This window comes from Bubalus kerabau, chromosome 4, assembly GCF_029407905.1.
Source record: "Bubalus kerabau isolate K-KA32 ecotype Philippines breed swamp buffalo chromosome 4, PCC_UOA_SB_1v2, whole genome shotgun sequence".
Lineage (NCBI taxonomy): Eukaryota > Metazoa > Chordata > Mammalia > Artiodactyla > Bovidae > Bubalus > Bubalus kerabau.
Window position 1 is genome coordinate 63,482,961 of NC_073627.1, and position 18,141 is coordinate 63,501,101.

The window sequence follows — 18,141 nt, forward strand, 5'->3', positions numbered from 1 at the left end:
CTTTGGCATAGTCAATGAAACAGAGATACATTTTTTTTTTTTCCCTGAAATTTCCTTGCTTTTTCTCAGTTCAGTTTGGTCGCTCAGTCGTGTTCGACTCTTTGTGACTCCATGGACTGTAGCAAACCAGGCTTCTCTGTCCATCACCAACTCCCGGAGCTTACTCAAACTCATGTCCATCAAGTTGTTGATGCCATCCAACCATCTCATCCTCTGTTGTCCCCCTCTCCTCCCACCTTCAATCTTTCCCAGCACCAAGATCTTTTCAAATGAGTCAGTTCTTAGTATCAGATTACCAAAATATTGGAGTTTCAGCTTCAGCATTAGTCCTTCCAATGAATATTCAGGATTGATTTCCTTTAGGATGGATTGGTTTGATCTCCCTTCAGTACAAGGGTCTCTCAAGAATCTTCTTCAACACCACAGTTCAAAAACATCAATTCTTTGGCCTTCAACTTTCTTTATTGTCCAACTCTCACATTCATAGATGACAAGTGGAAAAACCATAGCTTTAACTAAACAGACATTTGTTGGCAAAGTAATGTCTCTGCAATTTAATATGCTGTCTAGGTTGATCATAGCCTTTCTTCCAAGGAGCAAGCCTCTTTGAATTTCATGGCTGCAGTCACCATCTGCAGTGATTTTGGAGCCCCCAAGTTAAGGTCTCTCACTGTTTCCATTGTTTTCCCATTATTTGCCATGAAGTGATGGGACTGGATGCCATGATCTTAGTTTTCTCAAAGTTGAGTTTTAATCCAACTTTTTTTTTTTCCAAGTGGAAATTCAATTTTATTATTCAAATTAGATGTCATTGGCTATGTTAAAGCAACTGTTAGCTGCACACAGGTAAACCCTAACCTGTCAGAAGCCTAACACAATTAAAGTTTATTTCTTGCTAATAGATCACATAAAGTTTAGTTGGTGGTGATGGATAAAGTGGACAGTGTTTCTCTTCTCTGTAGTCCTTTAGGGATCCAGACTGATGTAGGCTCCAACTTTTTCCCTCTCCTCTTTCATTTTCACCAAGAGGCTTTTTAGTACTTTGCTTTCTGCCATTAGGGTGGTGTCATCTGCATATCTGAAGTAATTGATATTTCTCCCGGGAATTTTGCTTCTAGCTGTACTTCATCCAGCCTAGCATTTCACATGATGTACTACTCTGCATATAAGTTAAATAAGCAGGGTGACAATATACAGCCTTAATGTACTCCTTTCATGATTTGAAACCAGTCTGTTGTTCCATGTCCAGTTCTAACTGTTGCTTCTTGACCTGCATATCGGTTTCTCAGGAGGCAGGTAAGGTGGTCTGGTAGTCTCATCTCTTTAATAATTTTCCACAATTTGTAACAATCACACAGTCAAAGACTTTGGGGTAGTCGGTAAAGCAAAAGTAGAGTTTTTATGGAACTTTCTTGCCTTTTCGATGATCCACAAATGTTGGCAATTTGATCTCTGCTTCCTCTGCCTTTTCTAAATCCAGCTTGGACATCTGGAAGTTCATGGTTCATATACTGCTGAAGCCTGGCTTGGAGAATTTTGAGCATTACTTTGCTAGCATGTGAGATGAGTGCAATTGTGCGGTAGTTTGTACTTTCTGTATAATCCAACAAATGTTGGCAATTTGATCTCTAGTTTCTCTTCCTTTTCTAAACCCAGCTTGGACATATGGAAGTTCCTGATTCACATACTAGATTAATTGGTTCTAGAATACTAGAGTGGATTGCAATTTCCTCCTCCAGGGGATCTTCTGAACCCAGGAATGAAAACTGCATCTCTCATGCCTCTTGCATTATCAGACAGATTCTTCAACATTAGCACCACCCGAGAAACCTCTGTCCATGTAATTGAGTGAACAAATAGTTCACTTCTTTTCTTGTTTGTTCATTTCTCTAATGGCATATCTTTATACTTGTTCTCCAGGATGCAGCCATTTGGGTGTATAATCAAACAACATAGGTAGCAATACTCTTGGAAAGTACATAGGCTCTGGCCTGGGTCCCCACCAGGAGGAACAACTGAGTCCCCAAATACCTCCTTTGTCTTTTGTCAACAACATGCTGCTCTCCAGTTTCAGTGAACATAATCCCCAGATTCTTCTGTACCTGTAGTTCACACTGGTAAAGTGACCTTGGATTTGGCATTGAAGACTGACATTGTTACTAAAGATTATTTTGATTCCCTTCTGTTTCTCTGAGTACTTATAAAGAATTAGGTGAGATATTTCCTCATGGTGTCAGGTTTTTTTTTTTTTGTTGTTGTTGTTGTTGTTTTTCAGTTGCTAAGTCATGTCTGAATCTTTGCAATCCCATGAGCTGCAACATCCAAGGCTTCCCTGACCTTCACTATCCCCCTCAGTTTGCTCAAATTCATGTCCGCTAAGTCAGTGATGCTATCCAACCATCTTATCCTCTGTTATCCCCTTCTCCTTCTGCCCTCAATCTTTTCTACAATCAGGGTTTTTTTCCAATGAATCAGCTCTTCACATCATCTGCCCAAAGTATTGGAGTTTAAGTTTCAGCATCAGTCCTTTCAATGAATATTCAGAATTCATTTTCTTTAGGATTGACCGGTTTGATCTCCTTGCTCTCCAATGGACTCTCAACAGTCTTCTCCAGCACCACAATTTGAAAGCATCAGTTCTTTGGCTCTCAGCCTTCTTTGTGGTCCAACTCTACATCTGTATATGACTACTGGAAAAGCCATAGCTTTGACTAGATGGATCTTTGTCAGCAAGGTGATGTTTCCGCATCTTAAAACACTGTCTAGGTTTGCCATAGCTTTTCTTCCAAGAAACAATCATCTTTTAATTCTGTTGCTGCAGCTACCATCTGCAGTGATTTTGGAGCCCACAGAAATAAAACCTGTCACTGTTGTCTATTTGTCATGAAGTGATGGGGCCAGATGCCATGATCTTAAAGTTTTTGAATGTTGAATTTTAAATAGCTAGGATTTTCACTCTCCTCTTTAATATTCATCAAGCGGCTCTTTATTTCCTCTTTGCTTTCTGCCATTCAGTGCGTATCATCTGCGTATCTGTGATTGTTGATATTTCTTATGGCAATCTTATTTCAGCCTGTGATTTATCCAGCCCAGAATTTCACGTGATGTATTCTGCATATAAGTTAATTAAGCAGGGTGAATAATATACCTTGACACACTCCTTTCCCAATTTTGAACCAGTCTGCTGTTCCATGTCCTGTTCTAACTATTGCTCCTTGTCTTGCATGCAGGTTTCTCAGGAGACAGTTAAGGTTGGTCTGGTATCCCCATCTCTTTAAAAATTTTCCACAATTTGTTGTGATCCACACAGTCAAAGGCTTTAGCACAGTCAATGAAGTAGAAGTAGATGTTTTTTGTTATCCCCTTGCTTTTTCTGTGATCCAGAAACTGTTGGCAATTTGATCTCTGGTTCCTCTGCCTTTTCTAAATCCAGGTTCCATACCTGGGAGTTCTTGGTTCATGTACTGCTGAATCTTAACTTGAAGAATTTTGTGCATAATCTTGCTAGCATATGAAATGAGTGTAAGTGTATGATAAGTTGAATATTCTTTGGCATTGTCTTTTTTGGAGATTGGAATGAAAACTCACCCTTTTTCTGTCCTGTGGCCACCGCTGAGTTTTTCAAATTTGCTGGCATATTGAGTGCAGCACTTTAACAGCAACATCTTTTAGGATTTTAAATAGCTCAGCTGGAATTCCATCACCTCCACTAGCTTTATTCAAAGTGATGCTTTTTAAGGCCCACCTAACTTCACACTCCAGGATGTCTGGCTCTGGGTGGGTGACAACATCATGGTGATTATCTGTGTCATTAAGACTTTTTTGTTTTTTTGTACAGTTCTTCTATGTATCTTGCCACATCTTCTGAATCTCTTCTGCTTCTGTTAGGGTCTTGTGGTTTCTGTCCTTTAGTGTGCCTATCTTTGCATGAAATGTCCCTTTGGTATTTCCAATTTTCTTGAAAAGATCTCTAGTCTTTCCCATTCTATTATTTTCCTGTAGTTCTTTGCATTGTTCACTTAAGAAGGCTTTCTTATCTCTCCTTGCTCTCTTTGGAACTCTGCTCTATTCAGATAGGTATATCTTTCCTTTTCTCCTTTGCCATTTGCTTCTCTTCTTTTCTCAGCTACTTGTAAGGCCTCCTAAAAAAACCACTTTGCCTTCTTGCATTTCTTTTTCTTGGGGATGATTTTTGCTCACTTTCTCCTGTTAAATGTTATGAGCGCCATCTATATTTCTTCAGTTACTTTACCAGATCTCATACCTTGAATCAAATCAGTTTTGTTTTGGAATTACTAAATACTGTTCTGTGCTTTGAGTTTCTTGGAGAATGCTATTATGAATATGAGAGAGTTTCTCCCAGGTTGTGTCAAATACCATTTAATTGTTTCAGTATAGATACATCTAGATATATTTGTTCATCACTCCAACTTTACACATTTTGTGGAAAAAGCCTAGGTAGCCTTACTCTCTTCTACCACAGGATGAATTTAGTAACTGAAAATTTGAAAACTTAGGAAGTATTTTGCTGAGCTTGATTGCAAGTTTCAAAGTTCTTTTGTCACTCTTTCTCTTAGGACTTCCTTGAGGCCTTCATATAAACAAGTTTTGGAAATCACTTAACTATCATTTTGTGAATAGATGTACATCAATTATTGATTTCTCGAGCAGCCAGACTACAAATATATTGGACATGTAATCTACCTTTTTATTGCCTTAAGGCATGTCATCTGGCATGATGCAACATGAAAGTGTACTCTTCAAAACATATTTTTTGAGACTCACTCTGTTCCAGGCTAGTGCTAGGTGGGTATGGGTGAATAAAATAAAGGTGTTCTCTATCATTATGGACTTTACAAACTTGTATAGAAAAGACAACAAATAAACAATAAGTATTTAATGATAAATTGGGGTAAGTGGTATAAAGGGATTAAATTCTATGATAGAGATGAGAGCAAGGGCTAACCTGAGAAGTACATCTAGAAAGATTTCTTGAAGTGTCTGACAATGAACCACAATTTGAAGAATAAGCAGGAACTCATCATGCAGAGTAATTGGAAGTCAGGGAGTTTAGAGTATAGTTCAGTCTTTGTCACCTAACAGCTCTGAAATCTCATGATGCTCCTATTGGCTGTGAGTAAGTTAGCTATTTAGATAAATGTATTAAATACGTAAAAAACAGTTGAGCACATTACGACAGCTCTCTTGGTGACATTTTACCACATGTGGATGTGTTGCACTTCGTTGTAGTGCGGTCCTCAGCTGTTATTTAAAAGTCAAGGTTTTGCCCTCATAGTGTGTGGTTGTTGAATGAAGGGCCATCTGGTACCCCTTTGCAAGCTGGATGATGAAAAGCCAATGGGAATGGTTTTTTGGTCTATGGATTAGAATTTTGCCAGGAAGATGGAATCAGGAAGAAAGATATGCCAAGCATAGAAGAGGGAAATGTTCAAAGCTACAAATAATAGAAAGAACATAGCAAATTGAGAGAATCAAGAGAAGTTTGGTGTAACCTGAATAATGATGTGGGACTTGAGGGTGGAGCTTGTGAAAAGTTACTTCAACCATGTTAAAGAGATTGAACTTGATCTTGTGGGAAAATCAGAGCCAATGGCAATATGTGTATTAATGCTGGTCAAAATTGGTTGTAATGATTTTTGGAGGGAGGAAAATAGTGGCAATGATGTTGTTGTAGTTGTCCAGGCAAGAGATGCTGAGGGCCTAATCCTTTAGAATTGAAATGAGATGGCTCAGATATTTCCAGAGTAGAAATTTCCGTTTGATATGAAAGGATGAAAGAGAAGAGGGAATATGACTTCAAAATGCAGACTGGATAATGACACCGTGAATAAGATGGGAGAGTCACCTCACTCCTATTGGAAAGAGCTTCTTCCTCATCTGTGCTCTTATAACACATCTCTTCCTCTATATTGACCATCTGCTTACATGTTTACTTCTCTTGGTTGACTGGGAACTCCTCAGTGGCAAAAAATGCTTTATTTATCACTGATTCACCAGCACAGCTGGCAAGATATATTTGAGGAATTCAGTAAATAATAAGTACTAATATTATTTGGCTTTCAATTGTTGTTTTACTGAATATGTGAAGTTTTGACAGTGTTATTGTGTATTCTATAGACTGTTGTGTATTTTGAGAATGTTGAGAAGTTGATTGAGAGAAGTAGCTTTGGTTATTTTATTTCAAGAAGAACAGTGAATACTCCTAAGGTAAGAAGAATATGTGATATGTGAAGGAACATATTAGCCAAACTAGATTCATTTTATTTCTAAAAGGAAGCCATGAGAAAGTGTTTCAAGCAAAAATAATACAAGCAATTACTTCTGAGAATCTAACTGTCTCAGTTGGGTCATCCTTAGCCCTGGATAGACAAAGAACCTTTGCACAAAGAACACGCAACTTTATCAGATATTATAGAAATGTAGACATTAATCTCAGCTACACTTTTTTCCATTAACATTCTCTTTTTGTTAGACCCAATTCTTTCAGTTAGAGAATGTCATGGAATGTAAGGACTGAATATAACTTTAATTAAAATGTTTATTTGGTCTGCTGAAGGTTTAATTTTTTTGAATGGTTGAATGATCAAGCTTCAGTTATTTGATCAAACCACTATTGGCCTAAGTTTTTTTTTTTTTTTTTTTCCCCTGAAGTCGTGCTGAGACATAAGCAAAATTCTTAGATGAAAATTCAGCAATTGTGTTTTGGGCATTTAATTTCCTGAATATTTTTACTTATTTGCAACAAACAAAGCACAGCATAGAAGCAATTAATTGTAATTAAAGAATGACATTTTTCTAATAATCCAAATGCTACGTGTTAGGCTTTATTCTCTTCTCTTGGTTGCTTTGTTTGTAATAAGTATTTAATGAACTTGAGATTTGAAAGGTAAGATGCTTTACATGGCTATCTTCCTGAAAGATAGCTTTGTGTATCAGTCACGATCTTGACATCTTTTCCCTTTTCTGTTTATATGACTATGCTTATTTATTGATTGCTAGGTTGTCACATTCAGTTCCATTCAAGCATCTTCTCTAGGTCTAATATTCTGCAAACCTTGTAAAGATAATTTATTATATGTCTTAGAATCTTTAGAGTCAGAATATATAGGTTGGAAGGTAGAAACAAGGATCTTCTAAGAACTTACTACTACTACTACTAAGTCGCTTCAGTCGTGTCCGACTCTGTGCAACCCCAGAAATGGCAGCCCACCAGGCTCCCCTATCCCTGGGATTCTCCAGGCAAGAACACTGGAGTGGGTTGCCATTTCCTTCTCCAATGCATGACAGTGAAAAGTGAAAGGAAGTCGCTCAGTCGTGTCCGACTCTTAGCGACCCCATGGACTGCGACCCACCAAGCTGCTGCGTCCATGGGATTTTCCAGGCAAGAGTGCTGGAGTGGGGTGACATTGCCTTCTCCATCTAAGAACTTAGCTATATGAAAAGTAAGACTGTTCTTTCCAGTTTGAATTATTAAATCAACCCATGGGACATTAGAAATAGATAGTCATCTTAAGAAGGGATGTCCCATAAATTTATTGAGAATTTATTTAGTGATCAATATATGTAGACAATATATTTTTACTGACATCTATAGAAAGAAAAATTGGTGACCTAAGAAAGTTTAGAGGAAAAGATAAGTCTGAGAGTTGAAAGTTCAAAGTGACTATTTAACTCTGTCTTAGAAAGGTTTTCCTGGTCCAGCCTACTATGAAGTAGTTCCTGTTGATGAACTGAGGCAGATGCTTTCAGGATATGTGTGTCATAAACATTGAAAACATTCAATTCCCTATGCTTTGAGTCCATGCTTAAGTAATCCTTGATTAAAATATGGCTTTCCCTTTAAGAAGAAAATTTCAGGATAGGATGATAAGAATGTGTATTATAAATCAAGAGCTTGATTCATAAACTTTAATCTCATAAATGTAGTCTATGTAAATCAGGTACTCAAGTCCAGATCATTGTAGCCTGATAAAATGAAGTTCTGGGACCTTCAAAGTGAGATGCCAAACACTGATGTCTAGTAAATTCATCAAGATAGCCTTCTAGCTTACTTCTGGAGACAGGCCAACCTCGTTCTCTACTATCAGTCAGATGTTTGCAGACTTTCGGTAGGATATGTCCTGCCCAAACTCCTTACATTAGAGTTGAAGAAACTAAAACCCAGACCAGGTGATTTAACTTGATTGAGGTCACATACAATTTTGGCCTGTTGATGTTTTCCTTCCATTACACCACGTCACCTAGTAATACACTATAATCCTTGGAGAACTGATCGTATTCAGCAAAGCTTGTCTAAATCATAGAAAGAAATGAAACTCCTGGATTATTTATTAGTCTAATCTTTATTCCAGTACCTCAGTTGATGATGGATCTAAATGCCATTTAATTCATCCTGTACTGTAATTTCTTCCTTCTGTTGGGGTCAGGATCTAGAAAATGCCAACTCATCTTTCAAGACTCACTCTATTTGTTACTTCCAATTTCAAAGCCTTCTCAACTTCTCCTAGTAGGATTGATCACTCCCTCCTCTGCACTGTTCATATCTCTACCATCATATATGTGAAATATCCAAATTCCTATTTTACTGCCTATTAAGATTTGAGCTCCTCAAAAAGAGTAATGACAGCTTTACTATCTCTGTATAACAGCACCCATTACAGCATCTTGTACCTAGTATATGTCATAATAAAAAAGAGACAAATCAAAAGAAAGAAGAAAGGGAGAGAAGGCAGGAGAGAGGGAGGACTTGAGTGTATTCTTGACAGGGAGAGATTTTGTTTTCTCAATAGATATCACTGGGATTGCATGAGAAGAGGAAGGTGTAGAAAATGTAGGCAGAACCACAAAGGAAGCTCAAAAAGTAATTTTTCCAGGCTAATTTGTAAGATCTTGAGTTATTTTCTTTCTTATTGCAGAATAAAATTATAAAGTATTAGAATTTTTCTTCACATTCCACAGTGGATTTAAATAATAATGTCCTCAGAATACAGGGAGTGGGGCACCAAGAGAATTTTTGCTCATAATTACACAGATGCTAATAAATACCTATTAATATCAGTTCTCTAAAGTGACCTCATGTCAGAGTTGAAGAGTGGTTGAGTCCTTTGGAAACTGAGATGTTTACATCAGTTGAACAGATGGAAAAGTATCAAAGTGTATGCTTGAGAAGAGGTTTTTATGACATTGTGTCAGAGACAACAGTGGATGTTAAACCAGCAGAGCTAATTTTATACTGGGGAGTGAAATATTATTTAATCAGTAGTGCTTCATACATAATTCAATTAACTGTCTTCACTCGTCAGTATTAATGAGAATGAGAGCCTGGATTAATGTGCAAGTGCCTCATAAAGGAGCTCCCAACCTACCTCAGTGCTGCCAAAACTTAATAAAGTCCTGCCAATCAAATTCTGGAATCTGAACCCAATCCATCAGGGCACTGATATTACAAATTATCCTGAATAATTCTCATTGTTTTCTAATTCTTTAATTATGCTGATCTTCGCACTAAAGTATTTAATTAGTGTATGGGGAAAGCAAGTAAGAGCGGTTGCTTCCTTGATTGTTGCTATTAAGTAAACAAAGGAGAATTTTATTGCAAATAGTATTAAATGGCAAATTCTGTTTTTGTTATTTTTTTCTCTTAAGGTCATTGTGAGATTTATTTATTTATTTTTTAATCATAGCAAACTTTTATTTCTTTTTTAAATTTGAAATGTACTTGATGTATAATATTATATTAGTTTCAGGTGTACTACATAGTGATTCAACATTTAAACATTACAAAATGATCACCATGATAAGTCTAGTAACCATCTGCCACCATACAAAATTATTAGAGCATTATCAATGTATATTACATTCTCGTGACTAATTTATTTTGTAACTGAAAGCTTGTACATCTTAATTCCCTTTACCAATTTTACCCATTCCTCCACCTCTTTCACTCTGGCAACCATTCATTTGTTCTCTGTATCTATGAGTCTCTTTACATTTTTCTTTGCTTGCTTTTTTTTTTTTTTTTTTTTTTAGGTTCCACATATAAGTGTAATCATATGGTATATATCCATCTTTCCCGATCTGACTTATTTCACTTAACATAATACCCTCTAGATCCATCTGTGTCGTCACAGGTGAAAATATTTCATTCTTTTTTTATGTCTGAGTAATATTCTTTTTTTTTTTTTTTTTAACCATTTATCTATCCATGGAATGGACCCTTGGGTTGCTTCAGTATCTTATCTTGGCTGTTGTAAATAATTCTGCAGTAAATGTAGGGGTGAATATATCTTTTTGAATTAGTGTTTTTTATTTCTTTGGGTAAATATTCAGAAATGAAATTGCTGAATCATATGGTGGTTCGATTTTTAATTTCTAAGGAAACTCCATATTGTTTTCCATAATGTTTGTACCAATTTATGATCCCACTAAACAGTACACAAGAGTTCTCTTTCTCTTCACATCTTTGGCAACACTTGTTACTTGTCTTTTTCTTTTCTTTTTTTAGTTGAATTTATTGTTTTTATTATTTTTACTTTACAATATTGTATTGGTTCTGCCACACATATTGTTTTTAATTAGAGACAGCAAGTTGGGTTATAACAGACTGAAAAGCTGCTTTTACCTTGAGAGGATTTTTAAATATTTAGAATACTTGTCAGGTTATAGCTCAGCTTTTGAACTTCAAGAAACTTAATTTTGTCTCATTCTACTCTTAAGTCAGGTATTAGAGAAGAATAAAGATGCTAACAAACAAGTAATCAGGGCCACTTGAAATAATTAAGAGATTATCATTATTCTGGATTTTTTTCAAGATGAATGACTAGTAGCCTGAATATTATTAGAGAACTGGTAAAGGACAATGTCTAATGTGTTTTATGACTATGCCTGAAATCAGAGAATGTATGGCCATTGGTCCAGTCTTTATAACATTCATTTAATGTATAAATATGTGCCCTATGGCTCATATCGGAGAAGGCAATAGCACCCCACTCCAGTACTCTTGCCTGGAAAATCCCATGGATGGATGAGCTTGGTAGGCTGCAGTCCATGGGGTTGCAAAGAGTCGGACACGACTGAGCGACTTCCCTTTCACTTTCATGCTTTGGAGAAGGAAATGGCAACCCACTCCAGTGTTCTTGCCTGGAGAATTCCAGGGATGGGGGAATCGGGTGGGCTTCCGTATATGGGGTTGCACAGAGTCGGACATGACTGAAGGGACTTAGCAGCAGCAGCAGCAGCAGCATGACTCATATGCATATGCCATACGGCTATGTATACATATGGCTATGTATGAAGAACTTAGCTATGCTGTGGGTATATATAGGGCATTTTGCAAGAGAGTTCCAAATATCAGAAAAGCAAAACTCTACTGGCTGGAGTAGACAGATAAACATGATAGTGACAATAATCATGACAGCAATGATGGTGATTATGAGGATGATAGATCCAACTATTGTACAATTAACTCATTGTCAACCCTATTATATATTTTATTTCATTCTCATAACCCTATGAGATAGATACTATAACTCCACTTTTACAGAAAGTAAGGTCAGTTCAGTTCAGTTGCTCAGTAGTGTCAGACTGTTTGCGACCCCATGAACCACAGCACGCCAGGCCTCCCTGTCCATCACCAGCTCCCCGAGTCCACCCAAACCCATGTACATTGAGTCGGTGATGCCATCTATCCATCTCATCCTCTGTCGTCCCCTTCTCCTCCTGCTCTCAATCTTTCCCAGCATCAGGGTCTTTTCAAATGAGTCAGCTTTTCACATCAGATGGCCAAAGTATTGGAGTTTCAGCTTCAACATCAGTCCCTCCAATGAACACCCAGGACTGATCTCCTTTAGGATGGACTGGTTGGATCTCCTCGCAGTCCAAGGGACTCTCAAGAGTCTTCTCCAACACCACAGTTCAAAAGCATTAATTCTTCGGCACTCAGCTTTCTTTATAGTCTAACTCTCATATCCATACATGACCACTGGAAAAACCATAGCCTTGACTAGATGGACCTTTGTTGACAAAGTAATGTCTCTGCTTTTCAATATGCTGTCTAGGTTGGTCAATAACTTTCCTTCCAAGGAGTAAGCGTCTTTTAATTTCATGGCTGCAGTCACCATCTTCAGTGATTTTGGAGCCCCCAAAAATAAAGTCAGCCACTGTTTCCCCATCTATTTGCCATGAAGTGATGGGACCGGATGCCATGATCTTCATTTTCTGAATATTGAGCTTTAAGCCAACTTTTTCACTCTCCTCTTTCACTTTCATTGAGACACTTCTTCTTCACTTTTTGCCATATGGGTGCTGTCGTCTGCATATATGAGGTTATTGATATTTCTCCCAGCAATCTTGATTTCAGCTTGTGCTTCCTCCAGCCCAGCATTTCTCATGATGTACTCTGCATATAAATTAAATAAGCAGGGTGACAATATACAGCCTTGACGTACTCCTTTTCCTATTTGGAACCAGTCTATTGTTCCATGTCCAGTTCTAACTGTTGCTTCCTGACCTGCATATAGGTTTCTCAAGAGGCAGGTCAGGTGGTCTGGTATTCCCATCTCTTTCAGATTTTTCCACCGTTTATTGTGACCCACACAGTCAAAGGTTTGTCATAGTCAATAAAGCAGAGATAGATGTTTTTCTGGAACTCTCTTGCTTTTTTGATGATCCAGCAGATGTTGGCAATTTGATCTCTGGTTCCTCTGCCTTTTCTAAAACCAGCTTGAACATCTGGAAGTACATGGTTCACATATTGTGGAAGCCTGACTTCGAGAATTTTCAACATTACTTTACTAGCATGTGAAATAAAAATTAAACTCATAATAGGATAGTGGTGGCCTCAGAGGAAGAACGAAGAAAAATTGGATTGAAAAGTTAACAACTATATCTGAAGCACTTATACATCTTAAAAACCAGGACTTGAATAAGACATGACAAAGGGAAATACTTATGAAATCTGAGTTGTAGAGAGATGGATATTTTGCTTCTCTGTATATTTGAAGTGTTTTATAATAATGATCATTTTGCAGAAAGCAAGTGGCAGTCAGTGACAGAGGACTTGTAAGATGAGAGGGTAGAACTGGAGTAGGAGACCAAACTGAGAGGTTCATGGAGAGTTTTCTAAAGACTCTGGTGACACTTGTTATCAACAGAAGAGCTTTATTAAGTGACTATTGATTCCTGGCATTGTATCAGATGCTTGAGAAAGGAAATAAAACTATCCCAGGCTCCATCCATGAGATTTCACAATGTAGTTGTTAGTAAGTAAATAGAATATTGCATACACATATTATTTAACATGAATTGTATCTGAAGGACATATGCATTTTGGAGGTGGGTGATGTGGAAATGTTTGTGCTGGCAATTGGAAGCTCTAAAAATTTGAGGCCTCAAAACTCTTGTGGTTAAGGATAAGAAGAGAATGAGTATGAGATGTTATTTATCAGGGTATTATTTATACTGTATTTCTCATACATATTAGAGCCAGTTAAAACTATTAGAAACCCCTTTTTTTGTTGTTGTTATTTAGTTGCTAATTTCTGTCCAACTCTTTTGTGACTGACCCCATGCACTGTAGCCTGCCAGGCTCCACTGTCCTTGGTATTTTCCAGGCAAGAATACTGGAGTGTGTTCCATTTCCTTCTCCAAGGGATCTTCCTAACCCAGGGATCAGACAGTTTAGGAGGTAGGTAAAAATACCACATTATTGTAGGTGAAACCTGAGGTTCATAGTGGTTAAGTACCTCATCCAGTTAAGAAAAATGTAACTGTGGGAACACAGCTTTTAAGAGGTGGAAAGTATATTCACACAATAGACACCTCTACATCTTATCATAAAAACAATAAAATATAGGATGTAGCTGAGAAAATACTGATTTATTAAATAGACTGCTTAGCCAGGTTGCAAGAAATCTAGAAAAAATGAGAAATATAAATCGATCACATTAAAAATAACCAATTACTTATTTTTATTCAACTTCTTTATTTGCTATTTTTGAAAACTCTGATATAAGACTTTTTTATTGCCATACTTACATTACTAGCACTAAAAATAATTTCCTCTTAAGTGGGCAAAGATACAAGGAGAAATTTTAAAATTGATTTAGCTTTGGAAGATTTAATGAGTTCCCTTAGAGTAATCTTGATTCTAGTTGTTGCATGCAATTGAAAAAGTATGCTGCATTTGTTGTTGAAAGATAAAAGCAATATTTCTGGGTGAGGCCAAGCTTAATTTATCATGTATTCAAGGGTCTCTTTTAGGCTCACTTGCTGCCTAAAAATGCTTTACTTTGACGATTTAAATTTTGTAATTAAAAAAAAAAAAGGCAAAAATGAAAAAAAACAAAAAACAAACTCTTTGTGGAGTCTGCTTTTACAGGGGCAGATCCTGGGGCCATCTATGAGGCAGGTGGTATTTCTGCGTTGATGACACCTTAGAAAAGCAGCAGGATGTTAGCAGAAAGCTTGAGAATCTAACAAAAGACACAAGGTGTTTCCTTACCCAGGACTCCAAGTCTTTGAGAACATTTCAACTACTTCAGTGTGATCAGGTGAGAAACAAAAAGTTTAACATGCCAAAGGAAGAAGGAATAAGAATTGAACACCCCCAAAGTTTATGGCTGTTGACTGAGGGAAAATATATTGGATTAGATTGATTCAGTTAGTGCAAAACACAAGATAATCTGAAAAGATGATTAATGAATGTGCAATAAAAGTTATTACCTAGGTATTAAAATATTTTTGCCTTTTCATACTATTCATTGGATTTTCAAGGCAAGAATGCTGAAGTAGCTTGCCAGTTCCCTTCTCCAGTGGGCCATATTTTGTCAGAACTCTCCACCAAGACCCATCCATCTTGGGTGTCCCTACACAGCATGGCTCTTAGTTTCATTGAGTTATCCAAGGCTTGGATCCATGTGATCATTTTGATTAATTTTCCATGGTTGTGGATTTCATTCTGGAGGCCCTGGGATTATAATTCTTGCTTCTTCTCTGTGCCCTTAGATGGATGAGATAAGAGGCTTGTGCAAGCTTCTTTAAGGGAGGCTGTGGGAAAAAGGGGGTCCTGCTCTGGTGGGCAGGGCCATTCTTAGTAAATCTTTAATTCAATTTGCTGCTGATGGGTGGGGCTGTGGTACCTCAAGCTGTTAGTTATTTGCCCTAAGGTGGCCCAGTCCTAGAGTCTACAGTCTCTATGGCAGGGCTATAGGCTCTATGGTAGGGCTAATGGTGACCTCCTCCAAAAGGACTTATGCCAACACACTGTGCCTCACAGGACTGGTATTGCCAGTGAACCCTGACTTTGGAGCAGGCCCTGTAAGCCCAGCCCTCTGTAGGAAACCCACAAACACTCACAGACAGTTCTGGCTTAGTCTCTTGTGAGGCCACTACTCCTTTCCCCTGGGTCTTGTGGCATACAAGGTTTTGTTTGTGCCACCAAGTGTCTCTGTTTCCCCCAGTCTGGTGGAAGTACTGTTATCTAATCCCACTGACCTTCAAAGTCAGATTTCCTGGGGATTCCCAGTCCCTTTGCCAGATCCCCAGATTGGGAAGTCTGATGTGGAACCTAGAACCATCATAACAGCATGAAAAATTCTTTGGTAAAATTGTTCTCTAGTTTGTGGGCTGCCCAGCCAGTACTCTATGCAGGACTACAGGCTTTATAGTAAGGCTAATGATGCCCTCCTACAAGAGGACTTACACTACAATCTGCAAAGTTAGAGATACCTAGGGAACATTTCATGCAAAAATGGGCATAATACAGGAAAGAAATGGCAAGGACCTAAGAGAAGCACAATAGATTAAGAAGAGGTGGCAGGAATACACAGAAGAATTGTACAAAAAGGTCTTAATGGCCCAGATAAGCATGATGGTGTGGTCACTCACCTAGAACCAGATATCCTGGAATGTGAAGTCAAGTGCACCTAAGGAAGAATTACTAAGAACAAAGTTAGTGGAAGTGTCAGAATTCCAGCTGAGCTATTTAAAATCCTAAAAGATGATTGCTGTTAAAACGCTGCACTCAATATGACAGCAAATTTAAAAAACTCAGAAATGGGCACAGGACTGGAAAAGGTCAGTTTTCATTTCAATACCAAAGAAGAGCAATGCCAAAGAATGTTTGAACTGTCATGCAGTAGTGCTCATTTCAAGGGCTAGCAAGGTAGTGCTTAAAATCCTTCAAGCTAGGCTTCAACAGAACATGAACTGAGAACTTCCACACATACAAGCTGAATTTAGAAAAAGCAGAGTAACCAGAGAAAAAATGCCAACATCTGCTGGATCATACAGAATTCCAGAGAAAAACATCTACTTCTGCTTCATTGACTACTCTAAAGTCTTTGACTGTGTGGATGACAGCATGTAGAAAATTACTAAAGAGATGGGTATACCAGACCACTTTACCTGTCTCCTGAAAAACCTGTATGCAAGGCAAAATGCAACAGTGAGGACTAGACATGGAACAAAGAATTGGCTCAAAGTTGGGAAAGAGTACATCAAGGCTGTATATTGTCACTCTGCTTATTTCACTTATATGCATGTGAAATGCTGGGTTGGATGAATCACAAGCTCGAATCAAGATTGCAAGGGAAAATATTAAAACAAAACAAAACAAAAAAAAACACCTCAGGTATGCAAATGATACCAGCCTAATGGCAGAAAGTGAAGTGGAACTAAAGAAGCCCTTGATGAAGATGAAAGAGGAGAGTGAAAAAAACTGGCTTAAAACTCAACATTCAAAAACAAAGCTCATGGCATCTGGTCCCATCACTTCAAGGCAAATGGGGACAAAATAGAAACAGTGGCAGACTTTATTTTCTTATGCTCCAAAATCACTGCTGATGGTGACTGCAGCCATGAAAATAAAAGATGCTTGCTCCTTGGAAGAAAAAATACCACAGATCTAGAGAATGCATTAAAAAGCAGAGACATCACTTTGTCAATAAAGTTCTATACAGTCAAAGCTATGGGTTTTCCAGTGGTCATGTATGGATATGAGAATTGGACCATAAAGAAAGCTGAGCACTGAAGAATTGGTGCTTTTGAACTGTGGTGTTGGAAAAGACTCTTGAGAGTGCCTTGGACTGCAAGGAGATCAAACCAATCCATCCTAAAGGAAATTAGTCCTGAATATTCTTTGGAAGGACTGATACCGAAGCTGAAGCTCCAATACTTTGGCCACTTGATGTGAAGAACTGACTCATTGCAAAAGACTCTGATGCTGGGAAAGATTGAAAGGAGGAGAAGTGAGTGACAGTATGAGATATTTGGATGGCATCACCAACTCGATGGCCATGAGTTTGAGCAAGCTCAAGGAGGTAGTGAAGGAAAGGGAAGCCTGGCATGCTGCAGTCCATGAGTCACAAAAAGTTGGAAATGACTTTGTGATTGAACGACAACAGATCGTTTCTCCAAATAGCACTATGTGCTTATTACCATGTACAATACAAGTCCTACCATGGCTGTTTTATAGAGGGGAAAACAGAGACACTGAAAGGTTATGTAACGTACACAAGATCACCCATCCTAAGACCCACATTGGTCTAGGTGCCCACAAACACCTAGTAATCATTGAAATTGAAATTTGAAGCCAAGTGCCTCCAGAATTCTGAGTCTTAATCAACAGATTTCTATTTGCATATCTGGCTTTCCCATCTGATATACTTCAAGGGCATGTACTATACCCAATGCACTTTTTTCCCTAACCCCTATATAATATAAAAATGATTTGTGAAGGAAGGAATGGAAGGCTCATCTGTGCTCCTACTAGGACTATCTTTTAGGACCCTATGTCCTGGAGTATAAAGCATAGCCCTCATTTTATAGATGCAAGTAGATATTATTACTGGTTGGCAGGCTCTGGTCAAATCATCTCCTAGGAATCAGTTGTGTTTCTATTATTTTGCACTAATTTTATGCAGATATTTATGAAAGTTATATTAATAGATAATATTCAAACCCATTTTTTCTTCTAAAAGCAAAATTTCTTCCTGAGAATTCCTTGGTAATCCAATGGTTAGGATTCCACACTTTCAGGGACAAAAGCTCATGTTAAAAACCCTGACTGGGGGACTAAGATCCCAGAAGCTGTATGGCATGGCCAAAACAAAAAAGGTGTCT

At 37.9% G+C, this 18,141-nt stretch overlaps 1 protein-coding gene across 1 annotated transcript in view; it reads left to right on the forward strand.

The window, feature by feature from the left end:
* Positions 1 to 18,141, forward strand: part of CA10 (carbonic anhydrase 10) — an 841,230-nt gene that overhangs the window by 212,770 nt on the left and 610,319 nt on the right. The gene's annotated exons all lie outside the window — the stretch shown is intronic.